The sequence below is a fragment of the Heterocephalus glaber genome, unplaced genomic scaffold, assembly GCF_053883595.1.
Source record: "Heterocephalus glaber isolate CG9 unplaced genomic scaffold, H.glaber_assembly_v1.0 deba00000122, whole genome shotgun sequence".
Lineage (NCBI taxonomy): Eukaryota > Metazoa > Chordata > Mammalia > Rodentia > Bathyergidae > Heterocephalus > Heterocephalus glaber.
The window spans coordinates 48944730-48960037 of record NW_028258138.1 but is presented as its reverse complement, the minus strand read 5'-3'; the positions used below and the strand labels follow the sequence as shown (position 1 = coordinate 48960037).

Here is a 15308-nt window from a genome sequence, read left to right as displayed (position 1 = left end):
GGTTTGTTCCAGTAAGGTACACATTTATTCCATTAAAAGCTATTTTATTACCTGGGGGAAATCAAATGTCAAGTTTGACTCTCTAACACGAATCATATTTTATTCAAATGCAGATGTACTTTTGAACTATAGCAGCCATGTGATTAACTAACCCAATGACCAAATTCATGACCCACCATATTAAAAGTGGTGACTTTTATGCCAAAGAATCTAACCTAAAGCTAAGTTATCCATTAAAATCCAACTTGGAAGTCCATTACTCTTCATGAAAAAGAAACCACCCCTTTTCCTGCTAGTGGAGTCTCCAGAGGAACACTGAGTGAATAAAAGACATATGTAACTTCTTTTATTTGGCTATTTAGGAATGGGTCATCAACAGGCAGAGCTCTGATTCCTAGGTGACAAACATGACAGAACATGGAGGTGGTGAGGAATACTTGAGAAATGTTTCAGCGGGAGGAAAGGCACTTAGTTCCCTCATGAGAACTGCAAAGCCTATGTTTGAGGATATTTGCCCACACCATTGAGCTGTGTTGAGATGAAGGGTGAAGAAGGACAGAGGGGCCTTGATAACAAGGGAGGAAGAAATAGGAACATTTTTGATTCTGAGACAAAAGGGGAAACAGACAAAAGAAGAAATAAACTTTGTGTTTTTTTATTAGTTCATGTTTGTGATACACAATGAATACATTCATTGTAGGGAGTTGGTAATGTGCATATCACATCTTAATCCTTTTTACTAAGGGGAAAGAAACTATGAATGGACATAGAGTTTTGAAAATTTATAATACTTAGAAAAAGCATAACCCCAAATGTGCAACATATATGTTAAAAAAGATTCTGTTTTTAGAGTAAAACTCATTTTTCCCTAGATGAGAAAAGAGTAAGAAGGGAATATGCAAAACACCAGCCACATTAGTATGAAAATATTTTCATTAATTTATAATCAAACTATTTACTGTAATAAGCTGTCCTAAAATGTTAATGTTGTCTTCAGGCAAACTTGAAGTTCTCAACTCTCACTGTACAGCAGAATCACCCTAAACATTTTTCTTTTTTGGGGTACTGGGGATTGAACTCAGGACCTTGTGCTTGTGAGGCAGGCGCTGGAACCACTGAGCTAAATCTCCAGCCCTACGCTAAACAATTTTAAGACAATTCCATCCCCAGTGATTCTGATTCAATGGATCAATTGTTCCTCTTGTGATTCTACTCAGCAGCCAGGGCTATGAATCTCCGGTTCAGGGACTATGGCTTAATGTAGGAGGATCAACTGAGAACTTTGCCATACATATTTATTTTTAAAGTATGCTATTATTCTATAAACTTGACAGAGAAAGTTGAAGCTGCAGAGGTTGACAGGGAATGAATGTCTGCATTATGAAATAATTCTTTCCAGGAACCCTGCTCCACTGCTGGTGGGAGTGTAGACTGGTGCAAGCACTGTGGAAATCAATATGGAGATACCTCAAAGAACTAGGACTGGAAATCCCATTTGACCCCGCTATTCCACTGCTGGGGATCTTCCCCAAAGAATTAAAAGAATCATACCACAGTGATATATGTGCACCCATGTTCATAGCAGCACAGTTTGTAATAGCTAAAACTTGGAAACAGCCCAAATGCCCATCAACTGGAGACTGGATAAAGAAAATGTGGTTTTTTAATAAAATGGAGTACTACTCAGCCATAAAAAATGAGAAATTAGAGACATTTATAGCTAAGTGGATGCATATTGAGGCGATACTCTTAAGTGAAATAAATAGGACACACATGAATAAATACTGAATAGTTTCTCTGGTGTGAGAAACTGAAAGTGTAAATAAGGACTAAATGTATAATAGGTAATGTGAAATAGGAAGAAAAGGGGCAAAGGGGAAGGAAGTGGAAGGGCTAAGGGAAAGGATAGAAGGGAATGGGATTAATATGAGAAAATGGAAAAATAGGAACAAAATTTTTGTAAATAGGGAGGGCTGGAGGGGTTGAAGGGAGGGCTGGGCAAGGGTGAAAAATAAGAACCAAGAGAGACTATGTAAAAGTGCAAATTTCCAATGATGAATGTCATTATATTGTATATCTAAAATGTACCAATTATTAGAATGAATAATTGATAATGCAAAATAGGAATAAAAGGTCCAAAGGGGTAGGGGTAGTGGGAGGCACAGGGGAAAGAAGGGAAAGGAAAAAATGATGAGAAATGGAAAAAATGGAAATAAAGTCTTTGTAAATAGGAAAGGGTGGAGGGCATGAAGGGAGGGCTAGGAATGGGGAAAAAATAAGAACCAAGATGCATTATGTAAAGGTACAATTCCCAATGAGAAATGTAATTGTGTTGTATACCTACAATGTACCAATAAAAGAATTTAATACAAAAAAAAAAGAAATAATTCTTTCCATTCACTCTTTAAAATGGTTCTGTAAATAGTGGTTACTTTACATTTACTCAAAGTGTTAGTTTTCTGCCACTGTGACAAAATACCTGAAATAAACAACTTATTAAGAGGAAAGGTTTATTTTGGCTCATGGTTTCAGGGGTTTTAGTTCATGGCCATGAGCTTTTAGGCTGTAGAAATGCAGATCATCAAGGTAGAGAGTGCAAAGCAGAAGAAACCACTAGCCTCGTGGTGTCCAAGGAGCAAAGAGAAAGAGAAAGGGGCCAGAGTCCAAATATCCTGTAAGGGCACACCCACCCCACTCCATGACCCAACCTTCTTTCACTAGATCCCACTTCCTAAAGGTTCTTCTACCTCCCAACAGAACCATAGTCTCAGGACTAAGCCTTTAATACATGGACCTTTTGGGGACATCTCTGATCCAAAGATTACTTGTTAGTAGGCTAGGATTGACTGGGGACAGGTTTGGGTTTTTTTTGGTACCGGGGATCGAACTTGGGATCTTGTGCTTGCAAGGCAGGGAGCAGAACTAAGGGGCAAGTATTTTAACAGCCAAATTCCACTTAGGCAAATAAAAAGAAGATACACTTGTGGCAAAGTAATATGAACCAATAGAAAAGTATGATTTGACTTACAAATACTGTGTTTTCATCTGACATTTTAGGAACACATATAAATGGGAAAAGTAATGTCTTCCTATAATATCCATATGCTTGTGTTTACATACAAGTGATGATTTCTCTAACCTAGATTTGATGGTCAAATCCCTTGCTAATATATAGTAAAACCACATCAGTTCCTGTCTATAAAGTTGCTTGGAAAGAGACATGGCCACCATAAAGTTCTTACTTCCATAATACCATATTGTCTTCCAGTTTTTAGATGTAGCTTCTTTTACACAAATCCTCGAAGCTTTTATAGAGTTCATTCATTTTCTTTTGAGATTTTATATATCAAAAGAGGCCTTAAAATGTGAATGTGCAAGTAGCCTTGATCAGAATTCATATTTAGGTCCACATTAACCAGAGTGCCTGAGCTGAACTTACATATATTTGCATGCTTCCAAGTGTGTAGCATGAAAAAACACTCAATACTCCATGGGCTTTTTAGTGTGATAACATTTGTTGATTCTTTGTAGCATTGCCTATACAACAGGGGTTTTGTTCATAAAGTTTTTGCCTATACTTACATCTTCAAGAGTTTTACCCATTCTTTCTTCCAGCAGACTGTTTTAATATTTAAATCTTGGATCCATTTTGATTTTAGTTGAGTACATGGTGCGAGATATGGGTCTAGGTTCAAGCTTTGGAATGTGGAAAGCCAGTTTTCTCAGCACCATTTGTTAAAAGAAGCTATCTTTCCTCCAGCAAAGCTGTTTGGCCCCTTTGTCAAAGATAAGGTAGCTCAGTGTACCTGGAGTTGTTTCTGTATCTTCTATTCTGTTCCACTGATTCACAAGTCTGTTTCTATTTTCTCTCCTCTTCTGTTATTTTCTCTTCCTCCTCCTCTTCTTCCTCTTCTTCTTCTGCTAATCATGCTGTTTTTAATCACTGTAACTTTGTAGTATAACTTGAAGTCCAGGATTGTGATGCCTTCTGCCATGCCCTTGTTGCCCAGAATTGCTTTTGCTTTTCTAGGTGTCTTCTGGTCACATATGAAATTTAGGATTGTTTTCTCTAGGTCTGTAAAGAATGCTAATAGTATTTTGATTGGGATAGCATTAAATCTGTATAAGAGTTTTAGAAGTATGACCATTTTCATTATATTGGTTCTGCCTATCCAGGAATAGGGAATATCTTTCCATTTTCTGAAATCCTGTTTCGTCTCCTTTATCAGAGCACTGTAAAGGCCTTTCACTTCCTTGGTTAGGTTAATTACTAAGTATTTCATTTTTCTTGATGGTATTGAGGAAGGTGTGGTATCCCTAATTTCTTTTTCAGTGAATTTGTTATTTGTGTTCAGGAATGCTATTGATTTGTGAGTGTTGAATAAATCCTGCCATGCTGCCAAATTAATTAATTAATTAATTCTAGGAGTTTTTTGGTGGAGTTTCTTGGGTCTTCTATGTAGAGTATCATGTCATTAGCAAAGAATGATAATTTAACTTTCTCCTTTCTTATCTATATTCCTTTTATTTCTTTCTTTTGTCTAATTGCTGTGGCTAATGTTTCAAGAACTACTGCTGAACAGAAGTGGCGATAGTGGGCATCCTTGTCCTGTTCCTGATTTTAGATTGAATACTTTCAGGAAAGCACCAACAGTGAAGAGGCAACCTACAAAATGGGAAAAGTTTTTTTTTCTGCCAGCTACCCCTCAGAGACAGGACTAATATCTAGAATATATTAAGAACTAGAAAAAAAAAATTAGAGCCCCCTGCCCCGATTTAAAGACCCAATCCAAAAATAGGCACCTGAAATGAATAGACACTTGTCTGCCGAAGAAGTACAAATGGTCAATAATTACATGAAAAAATGCTCAACATCACTGGCCATTTAAGAAATGTAAATTAAAAACACTGAGATTCCATCTCTGTGAAAAAGAATGGCTATCATAAAGAAATCAACCAGTAACAAGCACTGGCAAGGCTGCAGGGAAAACAGGTGAAAGTGTTGGTGAAAGTGTTAATTGGTACAATCAATATGGAAAACACTATGGAGATTCCTCAAAAAACTAAAACCAAAGGTTCCATCTGACCCAGCTAATCCCCTCTGAGTGTCTTCCCAAAAGAATTAAAGTCATCATACCATAATGATCCATACTTTCCCATGTTTACAGCAGCACAATTAAAAAAAAATTTAGAGAGGCCTGCCCCAATACCATTGGTAAGTGTGCACAGATCCCAGTGAGAAGCCAGTGTGGACCAGAGCAGTGTGTGGCAGGCAGGTCCAGCCAAGGCCCCTCCCCGACCCCAGCTGGTTGAGCCCATAGGTCCCAGCCAAACACCCACCTGGAAATAACCTGCACAGGTGCACAAGCAACAGACAGAGGCCCACCCTGATACCATCCTTAAGTGCGCACAGACCCTAGCCAGAAGCCCGCTTAGACTGGGGTGCACAGCCCCCAGCAAAAGGCCTTCCCAGACAACAGCTATGTAGGGGAGCAGGCCCTAGCCAGAGGCAAGCTTACATACCATCCCAAGTGTGCACAGGCCCCAGCCAGAACCCTGCCCGGAAAACAGATCATCTCAGGGAACCAGAAAGTCACCATTCTGAACCCAGGAATCAGTGCACTGATGAGCAGCAGAGAAAAGGCCACTCAGTGGCTTGCTGAGAATTAAAGACCACTGGGTGAGCAAAAAGTTGCCTCAACAAAGGTGCAGCAGGCTGCATCTGCTGAAATGAGAAGACACGTAAACAAGTCTCAAAACCAGACTTGCAGATCACCTAAGGCAACCCCAAAGGGCAACAAAATGGAACAATCTGATACTCAGCCACCTCTCTGAACTGGCAGTGAAACAGGATCTGGAAAAAATGAAATCAGAAATAATTTCTCAGATAACAACAGAGATTATGCCCATAGTGCAAGACATGATTAATAAATCTAGAGCAGACACAGATAAGAAAATAGAAGAGCTGAGGAAGATGATGGAATCCCAACACAGGAAACAAATGGAATCCATAAAACAGATTCAAACAGATTTCCAGAAGATTAAAACCTCCATTGAAAGTTTACGTAGCAGAATGAGCCAATGTGAGGATAGAATTTCAGATATAAAAGATAGGATTGCAATTAGTGACTAGGAAAAGAAAAATTTTTTAAAAATAGTAAGCATCATACCACAGCGATATATGCGCACCCACGTTTATAGTGGCAGTTTGTAATAGCTAAGACTTGGAAACAGCCCAACTACCCATAAACTGGAGATTGGATAAAGAAAATGTGCTTTTTTAAAAAAAATAAATAAAATGGAGCACTACTCAGCCATAAAGAATGAGAAATTAGAGACATTTATAGCTATATGGATGCACATTGAGGCGATACTCTTAAGTGTAATAAATAGGACACACGTGTAAATACTGAATAGTTTCTCTGGTGTGAGAAACTGAAAGTGTAAATAATGACCACAAGGTATAATAAATAATGTCAAAACATCAAAAGCGATTATACATGTGCAGAAAATAATAATTTGAGGCTCTGTTTAACTATGGTTCAAATACAAAATGTATAAGCCTAAATATGTAGGAAATGAGGTGGGTCTCATGGCCTAAAGCTTTCTTTAAAAAATGGATGTACCTTGATATCATGTCAAGTGAAATAAATCAGACACATGAGCTTGAATACTGCATGGTTTCTTTTATATGAGAAACCCAAAATATAAATAAAAGTTAAAATAAAAGATAGGTAATAGGAAACAAGATAGATCTTTTGCAATACGGAAGATGACTAAGAGATGGAGGGAGTAAGAAGGAAAGGGTGGGAAAGGGATGAAAAATGAATTAAGATGTGTTAATTACATGAACCAACTCCCCACGATGAAATGTAATCATTATGTACTGCAAACATGTAGTAATAAAAAAAATCTGAGCTCTTTCTGGTACCATAATGGTAGCAGGCTAACTGGAGTTTTAATATAAGCATTATTATTTTATGAAAGGAAGAGACAACACAAGTTAACTATCACTCAAATAATGTTCTTTGCAATTCAGTGAGTAAATTTAGCAGACATAACTTTTCTTTTGATAATTATGCTTATATTAATACTTTAAGTGAAAAGCTACTATAGGTTCTCTATAGCAAAAATGAAAGAAATGGTAATAAAAATATTTTATTATGTAGAAAACACAATTCAGTTAAAACTGAGTATTCTGTTATTTTTTTCTAGTGTGACAAAATGTACATACTTCATAACCCTATGGATATAAAATGTGCTTATGGCCAAATAATGTTTGCTTCTTGGCAAAAATCATTTGCTTTTATGCATGAGGGTTAACAAGGGAAAAAATGTCGCAGTGATTTTATGATGGGTTAAATCAATGGTTCTCAAATCTTGGTGTACAAGAGAATCACCTGGAGAGTTTGTTTAATATAGATTAAACAAGCACAAGGACCCTAGTTTGATCCCCGGTACGTATGTAAATAAATAAATAAATAAATAAATAAATAAATAAATAAAGTATCCTATACTTAAAAAAATATATATAAAACAAACTGGACCCCATCTTCAGTTTGCTCAACCTCATCTTCAGAGATTTAAAATTTTTTTGTTATTTTTTGTCTTTTGTGGTAGGGATCAAGCCTAGAAGCTGATATAAGCTAGGGAAGTGCTCTACCACTGAACAACATGCCAAGTTCTCCAGAGTCTCTAATTTAGTAGGTATGGGGTCGGGTCCAAGAATTTTCATTTTTAACAAGTTCCCCAGTGATGCTGATGTTCTATTCTAGGCAATATACTCTGAGAACTATTCATTAAAAATAATCTTTTGGCAATTAAGTAGTTGTTTAAGATTTTTAAAGAAATGGTAGCTATAATTTCAAGCAGCCTTGTGATAAAGAAAAACCACTTAAGTTAATTCCTATGTCAACAATTCTGGGGAGTCTTAAATATCCTGAAGTATTATGTAAAAATTCTTTCCTTGACATTGTCAGGTATTGACTGCCAACATGTCTGAACCTGAACAATAAAACCCACACGTAAGTTTTTAAAGTTTGAAATTGCTGCTAAAGAATTGTAATTTTATATATATAATCAGTCAAATGTATACATTTTGAATTACTAGATTAAACTTGAACTCCTCTAAAAATTAAGTAAAATAAAAAAGGTAAGAGTTTTCAAAACCACAGGCAAGCTAAGTCTACAAATTGTGGAACATACAATGGGTCATTTTCACAAAGTAAACCCCAAGAAGTGAATTATATCTCTTTGAACTAGGTGGTATTTTAAGTCAACAAGGGTAAAACTATAATGCTGACAAGTAGACTTTGTGACATTTATGGACCTTACAGAAACAGAACATGTAACAACTTAAGTGAGGGTATAAAAATGGGCATGTTTGTGTGGAGTCTATAAAGGTTCCCTTAAGGAAATCTGTTGGAGCTTGACTATAACCAAAAAATGGCTGTACTCTGGGGCTCTGTTTCTCGCAGCTGCATTTTTCTAACCAGAAACATGAATACCTTCAAAGCTAGCTCATGTCTCACTCCTATTATAGCCCATCTTCTCCAAGAGATTCCTAAAAATGGAAAACTTCTCATGGACAGAAAAAAATAAAAACCATTTACTCATTAGCAGTCTTATCCTATAAAGTAGAATGACAGTGAGTTTTCTCATTTGTAATAAAAAAATTTTGACTACTGTCTTATTTACTTTTCTCATTGTTGAGACAAAATACCCAACACCCAAAGTTAAAGGGGGAAAGGTTTATTGCAGCTCATAGTTTGTAGAGGTTTCAGTTAATAGTTGGTTAGCTCTAAGGAAGGGTGGCATGGGAGAGGGGCATTACAAAAGAGAAATAGTTCATGGCAGGCAGAAGGCAGGAAGCAGCAAGCTACAAACAAGAACAGATGCCCTTTTTCTGTCCCTTACATTCTATCCAGGCTACCCACCCTTAGGGTATATAGCACCCTTAATTCTAGTACTGTACCACCAATCAAAACCAGCACCACACCCTTAATCCCAGCATCACACACCCTAGATCTAGCCACCTCCAAATAGCCCCACCTATAACCCCATGAGGCTTTGGGGGGACATACAGACACAAGTCATAACAGCTACCCATTTCCCCTCCTGTAAGTTTTTTTTTTTTTTTGGTACCGGGGATCAAACTCAGGTCCTTTTGCTTGCACAGCAGGTGGTGAAACCACTGAGCTAAATCCCCGGCCTGTAAGTTTTTCCTATACTGTATTTGTAAATTCTTACCTATGAGTACTAAAGTGATGTTTAGTTTTTACATGTACATCTTTATGTTAAACAGAATAGATCCTATCTTATGAATTCTATGCAGCATACTTTATGATATATGACTCCTTAATTTAATAATAACATTTTGGGCTTGTTATAAATAATATGAGAATCAAGAGGTGCTTATATTTTATAATTCCATTCTAAAGAATTCAGTGGACTTAAAATTGTCAGTACTTTCAGAACCTTAAGTAGCACTTTTTGGAAGATGGGGGTGTTGAGATATTGGCATTGTTCCTCTTCAGATAGTCTAATGTCTAAATATTCCATTCCTCATACTCTTCAGGATATTTTCATTTGGAGATGATTTTGTCTCAGGGGGACATTTGGCAATCTCTGGAGACACAATTGAAAGAGTGCTAATGGTATCTTTCAATAAATTGGTTAAGGACCGGGGCTTTAGCTCAGTGGTTCTGTTGCCTGCCTTGCAAGTGCAAGATTCCAGAGTTTGATCCCCGGTACCAAAAAAACCCCAAAACAAACAAAAAAATAAATTGGTTAAGGCCAAGGACATTGCTGAACATTCTATAATACACAGGACAACCCTTGCAACTAAGATTTATCCAGCACAAAATGTCAGTAGTGCTATTGCTGAGAAACCCTGCCCTAAAACAAGGAAGAAAAGATACTACTAATGAAAATAATAAAAAGACAATGTAATATATTAACACACATTGACTACCCCTGTAAACATTCTATTACTTACTGTTATTAATATATACAAAAATTCACTTTCTAGAGATTTTTCATGATTGTCCCATTAATAAAATCAAACTACAAGAATATGCAGGCTTGAAGGAGGCAACAATTAGGGTGTAGAAGCCAAACAAGATTCCATCTCCCAAACCCAGGAATCTTAATAAACCATTAATCCATAAGCTACTCTCAGAGAGAAGGTCTTTCTACAGAAATATACATAGACTATAAGAACTGCCAAGTGCAATCAGTCTCTTCTAAGAGTCTGCTGCTCAGAAACATGATTAAAGCCTGCCCGAACACATGACATCAGGTTTTCAAAGAACACTGTTAGGTCTTCAAAGACATAAATTAACTATTAGTACACCAGTTGAACAGTATAAATCATGGTGTGTATAGTCTGTTTTATATGAAAGGTGAACCACCATTCTCCATCTTTATTGTTGACAATAAAAAAATTCTTTTCTAAAATAGAGGAGCATTAAATGAGGGGCTAGAAATAACAGCAAGACTAAAAGATATAACATCGGCTATTGACAGTGCTTAGAATAATGCCTTCCTCATACAAGATGTTCAATAGATATTTCTTGATTAAGCAAATGAAGAAAGACAAATATGTAACTCCTTTATCTTCTGTAAACACACACCAAAAAACCACTTATTATTCTAAATTGATCCTTTAGGATACTAATATGGGCTCTTTTCAAAAGGTTTGCTCTGGTAACCATATCAAGAGAGCGTATACATCAATCCCAAAATAGGACCAAGCAAGAACCGTCAGTCCATGCCTTATTTGGGTAATAACTAACTGGTGAAACACTCTTTATCTATTCTCTCAAGACTTCTAGCACCGATTCAAATAAAAAATTAGCCGAGGGCTCAGGGTGTAGCTCAGTAGTAGAACACTTGCCGAGCATGCCTGAGGTCCAGGGTTCAATGCACAGTTGGGGGGGGGTAAGGAAATAACATCAATTCTAATAATCCAATGAACCCATATGTGATTTTCTGTTCCTTAACCACCTCCTGACAGTAGGAGAACAGGACATGTCATCAGTCCTTCAAACCTTACCAGTTTCATCCTTTCTGGGAGGAGATCTAAGCTGAAATTCTAAGGATGTGGACTACAAATCACCTACAACTGTATAACCTTAGGTAATACATTCAGAGCTGGGGCACTATCTCCTAATATAATTGAAATAGTTCGGGGTACTCCCATGAATTTGTATTTTAACTTTTCTTGAGGTTTTTTTCAGTCACTAAAGTTTGAGAAACTTTATAAAAGGTTAATCTGCTCACTAAAGTTTGAGAAACTATAAACGGGTAATCTGCTCAGGTAATCTGTAAATCAGAACCTTACAGTTATTAATATTTCCTTCCATTAAGCTAGCAAATGTGAACTTTAGGAAGAATGGCTGGCTTACTTCAGCAGATGCATGGAGTAAAGGTAAAAGAGGCTATGAAAGACCTAAAGTTGAGACTTAATTTCATGGTGAATTTAATTTCTTATGTGGTAAATTCTGAGTTGCTTAATCTGTCTCATTCAAACCATATTTTCTGTATTTCTCAACACATCAGAGAGAAAGACACATTGCATTACCCATGTGATAGTTTGAGTGTGTCCCCTAAAAGCTCATATGTTGGAACCTTAATTCTTCAATGCAGCAGTGTTGAGAGGGGGGCAGGTTTAGTGGGAGGTGTGTAGTTTATGGGGCAGAGTCCTCATGAGTGGATTACTGCCTTTTCTCATAGGAATGGGGTAGCTATTGTGGTAGTTCAGCTTCCTTCTTCCTTCATCCATTCTTGCCTGTTTATCATTCTGCTTTCTGGCATGAGTTGATGCATTGTGAGAACTTCAACAAATATAGCTGTATAATCTTGGGCTTCCTAGACTCCAGAACCAGGAGGCAAAAGAAATCTCTATTCTTAATAAATTACTCAGTCTCAGGCATTCTGGTATATCAACAGAAAATGGACTAAGAAAGCATTATGTGAGTTCTTTGTGTTTTAATAAAAAGAAAAAAAGGAATGGCAAAAAACTCCACAGCCATGTGTATTTTATCTGTGAGTTCTTTTCTAAATCTGTTTTTCTTTTTTTTGGTACGGGGGATTGAACTCTGGACCTTGAGCTTGTGAGGCAGGTGGTGGCACCACTGAGCTAAATCCCTAGTCCTTGTGAGTTCTTTTCTAAATGATGGAGATATCAATCCTTGATTTAATTTTTTTGAGTTATGGGAATAATAAGGCATAGGAATTGTAAAATGGCAAAACTTCCCACCCCATTAGGGATTTGCCACAGGATTAATTTTTCTTCTAAAATGTGAATATAGGTACCTAATTTTCTAAGAATTGACATAATCTCACGTAAAATAATGGAACCTCACAAAAAAGAGAAAATTAGAATGATTTGGACAACTGTCTGATTTCACACCCTTACAAAGAGTTTTAATAACCAAAAGTGATATAGGCTGTATCTATTTAAATATCAAAAATCTTTTTTGCCAATGTAATGAAATATCTCTTTTGATTTTTCATGAACTACTCAGTAAATTTTTCTACAAGTGATAACATAAATGTCACTTCAGTATAATCAAAGGCATAAAGAGCTTCAAATGCAATATTCATAGAATTAGTCAACAAAGTTACTAAACAATTACCTGATATATTAAAGATGGTCACAAATTCTTTGCAATTCAACCTGTCAAGAGGCCAAGACTATTTTCCCACCTTTGAATATAAGTTGGAGTTATGACTGCTTTGACTAATAGAAATCAAAAATATCTTTCTATGACTGCCTATAAGCCTTGAAATGGCCTGAGAGCTTTTGCTTTAGCACTCTGGGAAGCCAGTCAGCATGCTGTAAAGAGATCTGTACTAGACTGTGGAATGCTGAGAGGACAAAGAGAGAAGCCATGGATGAGCAAGGCTTATTCTGAATGTTTTAATCTCTGCTGAACTCTTAACTGAACACTGTGGCAGAAAGATCTTGTTTATACTATATGAAGAAGAGCCACTTAGCCAGTAAATAATAAATTATTGCTTTTTTTTTTTTTTTCAGACAGGTCTTGCTGTGTAGTTCAGTCTGACTTGAACTCACTATGTAGCCCAGGCTGGCCTGAAATTCACAGTGATCCTCTGCCTCAGCCTCCCAAGTGCTGTGATTATAGGCATGTGCACAATGCCTATATTATTAGCTCAATTATTGTTTTAAATCACTTCATTTTAAAGTGGTTTGTTATGTAACAATAGAAAACTAAAACCAAAAACGTTAGACAGACTTTCTATATTTGCTCTGGATAGAGCAACTGTTGGCTACAATTCAAACAGGTCAATATTAAAGGTTATATGTTTGGTGTTTCATTTTAATAAGAACTGTTATTTTGAGACTTTGAAAAGTTAATTTAAATTTATTTTCTTTTTCTTTAGTTGTTAGGAGTGGTACTGAATATTTACCACCAATATATTTCATCCAAAAATGTTGAGGTGAAATTGCTATTAAAGTAGCACTTTTTTTTTTTAAAGCCCAATTCTAAATTCTAGAATAACTACTCTAAGTAATAATCCTTTAGTGGGACAATATACTATCCATATTCTATTTTAGAGACTTAAGTAATTGAAACTGAGTGTCCTCAATCTCTATTTTAAAAATTCCTTACTATTCTCATATTTCATTACTTATTTTTTGTCTAGTTGATCTATCTATTTGTGACAGTGGGGTGTTGAGGTCCCCCACTACAATTGTATTAGTGCATATATGACTTTTCATGTCTGTTAGTATTTGTTTTATATAGTTGGGTGCACTAGTGTTTGGTGCATAGATATTTATGATTGTCATCTCTTCCTCTTGGATTCTTCCCTTTACAAGGATGTAGTGTCCTTCTTCGTCTCTCTTAATCAGTGTTGGTTTGAAATCTACTTGATCTGCAGAGGATAGCTACTCCTGCTTTTTAGGGGGGTTCCCGTCACATGGAGTATTGTTTTCCACCCTTTAACTTTCAGTCTATGAGTTTCTTTTTGAATTAAGTGTTTCTTGTATGCAGCATATCGTTGGATTTTGCTTCTTGACCCATTCTGCCAGTCTATTTCTTTTGATTGGTGAATTGAGACCATTAACATTGATGGTTATAACTGAAACGTATTGACTTGTCATTGCCATGACTTTTTCTTTTTGTTGGGTTCTCCCCCTTTACATTTAATTTCTTGTCATGCCAGATGGGTTCATTCTGCTTTGCTTCCTGGGGTTGTGATCCTCAATGTCTGTTCCTAGGCTATTGTGTAAAATTCTTTGGAGTGCTGGTTTGGTATTCACAAAGTTCCTAAGGTGCTCTTTGTCATGAAAGTATCTTATTTCTCCATCCATTTTGAAAGATAGTTTTGCAGGGTACATCAATCTGGGTTGGAGGCTGTTTTCTTTTAGGCCTTGGAATATGTCACTCCAAGCTCTTCTTGCCTTGATGGTTTGTGTTGAGAAGTCTGCTGTGATTCTGATGGGCTTTCCTTTGTATGTGATTTGTTTCTTTTCTCTGACTGCCTGTAGAACTTTGTTCTGTTGTGTTTCTGGAATCTTAACAATTATATGCCTATGTGTAGATTTTTTTTGATCAAGGCTATTTGGAGTCCTATATGCCTCACTTATCTGTATGTCAAGCTCTTTTCCCCTGCTTGGGAAGTTTTCTGCCATGATTTCTGTGAAGAGATTTTTTTATGTCATCTGAACTCTCTCCTGTTTCTTCACTGACTCTGATCAGTCTTATGTTTTTTTTCTTTGCATCATCTAGCAGCTGCTGGATTGATTTTTCATGTTCCCTTATAATTTTGAAGCAAGTTTTCTTTTCCTGGTCACTAATTGCAATCTTATCTTCTGTATCTGAAATTCTGTCCTCACATTGGCTCATTCTGCTGTGTAGACTTTCAGTGGAGTTTTTCATGTCCTGGAAATCTATTTGCATCTATTTTATGGATTCCATTTGTTTCCTGTGTTGGGATTCCATCATGTTCCTGAGCTCCTCTCTAGATTTATTAATCATGTCTTGCACTAGGGGCACAATTTCTCCTGTTATCTGAGAAATTATTTTTGATTTCATTTTTTTCAGTTCTCCTTTTGTTGCCAGTTCAGTGGTTCCAGGTTGTTGAGTATCAGAGTGTTCCATCTCATTTCCCTTTGAGGTTGCTGTAGGTGATCTGGAAGTCTGGTTTTGAGACTTATTTACGTGTTCTCTCATTTCAACTGGGGGGGTGGGGGGGTGCAGTTGGCACCCGCGCGGATCACCTCCTGTAGCTGGGAGAGGTGGGACAGGGGCCAGGAGCAGTAGTAGGGATGGTGG

General features: G+C 36.8%; 2 protein-coding genes across 10 annotated transcripts in view; one reads left to right on the top strand and one right to left on the bottom strand.

The window, feature by feature from the left end:
• Positions 1-15308, bottom strand: part of Cmss1 (cms1 ribosomal small subunit homolog) — a 399997-nt gene that overhangs the window by 96920 nt on the left and 287769 nt on the right. The window lies entirely within an intron of this gene.
• Positions 1-15308, top strand: part of Filip1l (filamin A interacting protein 1 like) — a 319152-nt gene that overhangs the window by 22156 nt on the left and 281688 nt on the right. The window lies entirely within an intron of this gene.